Source organism: Hipposideros armiger, unplaced genomic scaffold (assembly GCF_001890085.2).
Source record: "Hipposideros armiger isolate ML-2016 unplaced genomic scaffold, ASM189008v1 scaffold_187, whole genome shotgun sequence".
Classification (NCBI taxonomy): Eukaryota; Metazoa; Chordata; class Mammalia; order Chiroptera; family Hipposideridae; genus Hipposideros; species Hipposideros armiger.
This window is the reverse complement of record NW_017731537.1, coordinates 1,010,403-1,015,804: the sequence shown is the minus strand read 5'-3', so window position 1 is coordinate 1,015,804 and position 5,402 is coordinate 1,010,403. Positions and strand designations below refer to the sequence as shown.

General features: G+C 41.9%; 1 pseudogene; it reads right to left on the bottom strand.

Annotated features, from left to right (window-relative positions):
• Positions 1–3,550: 3,550 nt before the first annotated feature.
• LOC109388230 (double homeobox protein A-like) lies at positions 3,551–4,075 on the bottom strand (annotated as a pseudogene).
• Between the last annotated feature and the right edge of the window lie 1,327 nt (positions 4,076–5,402).

Here is a 5,402-nt window from a genome sequence, read left to right as displayed (position 1 = left end):
GGGGATCAAATGTGTGAGGTAAGATTTTGAAAGGATACCACCAATTGCAAAGCTGCTTCTTATATAGAAGCAGAGGGTCTGTAGGGCAGACAGATGCCTTTCTCTCTGGTAGTGTCTGGTAATCAGCTCATATTGGGAGAGCCAACTCTTAACTTTCCAGGAATTTTAACAGCCAGTTGTTAAACACACCATAATTTAAAATTAAATATAAACCTACAATTAAATAAATTGCATTAAAAACAAAAGTTATAAAGATTTAGTACATATCATTCCCTAATTATTTTAGTATATTTAACATCTATGCCTTTGAGATTATTTAAATCTTTGGTATATGATTATAAAATACTATATAACGCTGTATACCACTGCACATCTCAACTCCACATTCATGGACTTCCTATTAGCAGCTAGAGACTGGCCATGGTGGAAGTATCTGCACAAGAAAATAGGCTAAGGCTACAAATTAGGGCTGGATTTATTGTCATGTTGATTGTCTAGATCTAAGAAGGTGATGGGAAAAATGTTAAGAATGCAGATGACACTTATAAGTGAGTTGCATCAGTTGCTATTATACTAGAACTATATGTTAACTCAAGGTTGAATGGCTACATATACAAGAGGGCAGCAAAAACAAAACAGCCTTCTCTGACAACCAGTTGGAATCTAACATAAAGAATATTGTTTATTATTATTATTATTTGTAAATTGTCTGCTACATAGTCTTTGTATCTGTAAAATTTATAATAAACTTGTATTTTTACATATGCATAGTTTTGGAGAATCAGCTGAAGGACATTTACCAGCAGGTCACTGACCATCATCTTCTCTGATAAAGAGATTTCTTGTATAACACATGTTTATTAACCTATCCACCCTACACCTGTGTTTTTGAAAGACAAATGCCTTGGTGTCCAGTCAAAATGGGAAACTGGACACTTTCTCTACCTAGCAAGCACTAAAGTGTTTTTTCTCCAGGTAAACCACAGAAATTCCTACATCTAACTTTTTTGTTCTCATCACCAGCAAAAGTTAGCATATTTTGAGCATATTGTGTACCAAGCACTCTGCAGTGTGCTTTATTCCATTTCAATCCTCACTCACCTCTGCAAAGTAGGTCCTAGTGGTATCCCCATTTTATACACGGAAAGACCAAGGTAGCCTTATTTTCTTTCCTAAGGTCATATAATTAGTAAGTAGTGAGGGAGAGGTTGAGTACAGACTTTTTTGATTCTTTCCAACCTCTTGATTCTGATGCCTTCTCTACTATGTTGTCTCCAAACATATATATGGAGACAAAAGCTTCTACTTTAAAAACAATATAATATTTTTGGCAATAGTTATAGATCACCTACTATGTCCCTCGTGCTGTGCTGAGTCCCAGGAAATTCACATGAGAAGTGGCCTCTGACCCTCAGGAGCTCATCCTAGTCACAAGCACTTATGTGCTCAAGTGTCGGAGTGCCTCACTGGCTCCTCCAGGTTTACAGTCCCAGGATTCACTTCCCAAAACAAGCTGCTCTCTCATCACAGCTAACTCCAGTTTGGATGCCTTCGCTCCAAGGCTGAGATACATATTTCTTACATCTCTTGTACTCATCTCCTAAATCTCCCTTGAAGACTTCATTTGCATCCTCTCCCTCCCAGAGCTTTTTAAGGCAGTTGCATAATGATGCAGAAATCAAGCAGTAGGTCCCTCTGGCCAGGAGGTCTTTATGGGGGTACAAGTATTGTTAGTTACAGGGCCTCTAAGAAGAGTCTCTAATCAGAATTGTGTGCTGCTGTGCATGCTCTCGGCTACTCTTCCTGAGGTATGTCCAAAATGAGAATTTCAAGAGCTACTGAGCACTGTCATATCCCAAGTGGATCAGTATGACAGCATTTGACAATTGGGGGCTGGGAATCTGAGATACATTGGAAGGAATGTTCAGCCCCGGATGGTCTAAAAAGTCCTCTTTCCCCCACTTTTCAAGGTGAGCCCAAGTTCACAAACACTTCATGCACAGTCGGCCGGAATGGGGTTGTTGGTCTGAGGACTCTGGTTCTTTCTCTGTATTTCCTCTTCCTTCCTCTCTCCACTTACCAAGATATCTTCCTTGCCTTCTGCTTTCAAACTAGGCCACTAATTAGGAGAGAAGTCAGAAATAATATTGATAAGCATCTGTGATTCAAACAGAAGCTCCAATGAAGCAAGACAGAAATGAGGTCTGCTAAAGATAGAAAAGAGATCCTTCTGTTCCCCAAGGATTAAAAATAAAGACTCTAAAAAATTAAGAACAATATAAATAAACCAAATATAAATAAGCATAGATAGAAGTATTTATATAAATGTTTAAGCATGTCCACATCATATGATGGCATTTATTCCTTTTTTCTCAAGAGAAATAGGGAGAGTCATTTGCAGACAGGAGAGCTCACTGTCTAAATGTCTGCATTGGTGTGCCCTGTGTGTGGAATCATATAAATATAGAGCTGATCCTTGTCCTTGAGTGGTCTATGGCCTATATATCCAAAACTGGAAAATGCATGTTGCTTTGTGCAAGTCCTTGTAACATCACCAATAACCATTGTTTTCCTATCACCAATTGTCTTCTCTGTGCCAGGCACAGAGTGAGTGCTTCCAGGGCATGGTCTGGTTTCCTCCCCCCATCAGCACCATGAGTAGGGGGGTGATTATCAAGGAGTCAGAGGCTGAGAGAGATCAAGATCTTTGTTCTCTGTTTAAGAGCTGGTACAGGGTGAGGCTAGGGTTTGAGCCTGGGTTGTTTGGCTCTAGAGCCTGGGCACTTAGGCTCTGTGCTGGGGCTGGGGACAGGACCTGGGCCACACAGACCCGGATTCAAAGCCCACCTCTGCTGTTTCCTATTGTAATGTAGGTTGGTGGTGGTAGAGGTCTTACTTTCCCTTTCTGAGCCTCAGTTTCCTCCATCGCAAATGGAAACTACCTTCCAGGGTATGGTGCCAATGGGAAAGAATGCCAGTGAAGAGCTTAAAACAGGACCTGGCAGGTAGCTGACACTCAGTAATTAGGAACTATGATTTGTGTGGTTAATTCTGTTGTGAAATGATGCCTAATCTTCAACAAGTAAATGTTAGAGGTGAGAAAAGGGAAAATGGTCGTAAAACCCAATTTCTCTGACATTCATTCATTTCTTTATTCATTTCATTCATTCAACAAATATTTATTAGGCATCTACTCTTTTTATTTTTAATCATATGAATAAGTTTATTTTCATTTTCCTTGATATCTGCTGAACTGTGGAGCCAGGCTCTGTCGGTAGGGCTGTGTGGTGCCTTGGATCTGCGTGCCTCCTGAAGTTCTGTTGACCATCTGCAGAAGGCTCAGCTCCTCGAGAAGCAGGAGGTATGTTTAGAAAGGTGTGTTTCCTGGATGAGGGAGATTTGGAGCCCAAGCTGATGACATGATATTAAATACACTGAACTTATCTCTTGGTCTACCCCTTTCTGGCTTCAGAGAACTAGGACAGTTGATAGTGAGATTGGTGCCATTTGGTATAGTTTCTGTACCTTGAACTCCCTCATCTCAGAGATCTCATTCCTGATCTTGTTCCTGTTCTAAGGGCTCATTACGTTCTCTTGTCCTCTGCACATGGAATCTAGATCTTCAATTTTGAAACCAAATTTAAACTCTTGACTCTGTAACACCAATTAGCTTAGCAAGTTGCTCTCTGGTATCAATCCTAGGATCAGGGTTGTTTGTAAATGCTGTGATGAGGGTGTGTAACTGAGAGGAAGTGTAGCTGGTCCAACACTATCTGTCTTCTCTACCATGAATCTTCTCTTCAGAGTGATCCTGGTCTTGGCTTGCTTCTAAGTCCTCCTCAGGTTCTGATCTTGTCTGAACTTGGTGCCTAGCTTTTCGATTCTGAAACCAAATCTGGATTCTAGACTTTTCAGCGTTGATTTCTAAAGCAAGCTTTTGCTTCATAGCATAACCTGGGTAAGGTTTTTGGTTGAATGCTTTGATGAGGATTTTCAACTGGTCTTCTGCGAGTTTGGTGTGGCTCCGCCTATGATTCCTTACTGTGGTCTTGTTGGGAGGGTTGTCTTGGGCCATGCTGGAATAGAGTCCTGAAGCCTTCAATCAGGAGTCTATTAGTCATCTACTCTTGTGGGAGACATTTCTTTGGAGATATATATATATATATATATATATATATATATATATATATATATCTGAAAGCCACACTGTGCTGTAGACATGGTTTCTGAGGCACATTTTTGGTATTCACCAATCCTGCAATCACACCACCTGCTCTATTGCAGGCACTGGGTTAGGCTCAATGCACTCCCTGCCATGCACTGAATGCACCCCCTGCTAATGCCGGGATAAGGGGCTGATGGTCTAGCTCCAGAGTCAGCATGCAGCATGCAAGGGTGTGAACAGAGTGTTCTGAGTGCATAGGAGGGGGAGGGATTCAGAATATAGAAGACTTCCCCTCAGAGACAACTTGTGAAGGTGTGGGGATGGGAGGAGTCGTGGCAAGCCTGGGGAGCAGTGAGAAACCCAGCATGGTTGAAGCATCAGGTGCAAGGCAGCTTGGGGGTGAAGTGTCCATTTACTCTTTGGAATACAGTCTTCCTGTTGGCATGGCAACTGCTGCAAAATAAATTCAAGGTGGTACTTCAAATGATGCCTGGGAGACTGCCCAGGAGTCATTTAAATTGCTTGTTTGTTATGTATAAGAATTTGCCTAACCTCCAACCTGCGATTGCTGCTTGGCAATCTCTTGTTTATTGTGCTGATACCGTTTCTTGGGTCATTATCTTCCTTAAACTTTTTTTCTTGCTTTTTATTCTGCCCATGTAGAAAACATGCCCAGGCATTGTGTTGATTTTCCCAGTCTCCCTTGAGATCCCCTAGGCCTTCCCTGTCTTCCTCTGATAGAAATGCTGCCAGAGTGGCGTCTGCAATCTTATTTCTCATCCCTGCTCTCTACACTGAGCTGCGGTGGGTGTCACAGTGCACTTAGCTCACCAGCCTCCTCCCCCCGTGGGGTTTGTGGCGAGGCCTGGAATTTGGGGTCCTCCTAGGAGCACAGAGGTTGCTCCTTCTAGGCTGAGAAACGAGAGTAGGTGCTGACACCATGAAAGTCTCCTAGATACAAAGCTGCCCCATACACCAGTGCCCCATGTTGGCTGGCCTTGACTGACTCTAAAAACAGAATAAAAATCCATGGAAAACAAATAAATGAATTAGGATGCCTTTTCCCATGTGGGTTTCTAAAGCCAACAAAAGTCTTTGGCTTTTAGATCAATGGTAGATTCGACAGAGCAAAATAAATGTCTAAATCTTCTTTTCCTTCTCCTGAGTTTGTGTGTGTGTGTGTGTGTGTGTGTGTGTGTGTAAGTAACACACTCAGAGACAGAGATAGAAAGACAGA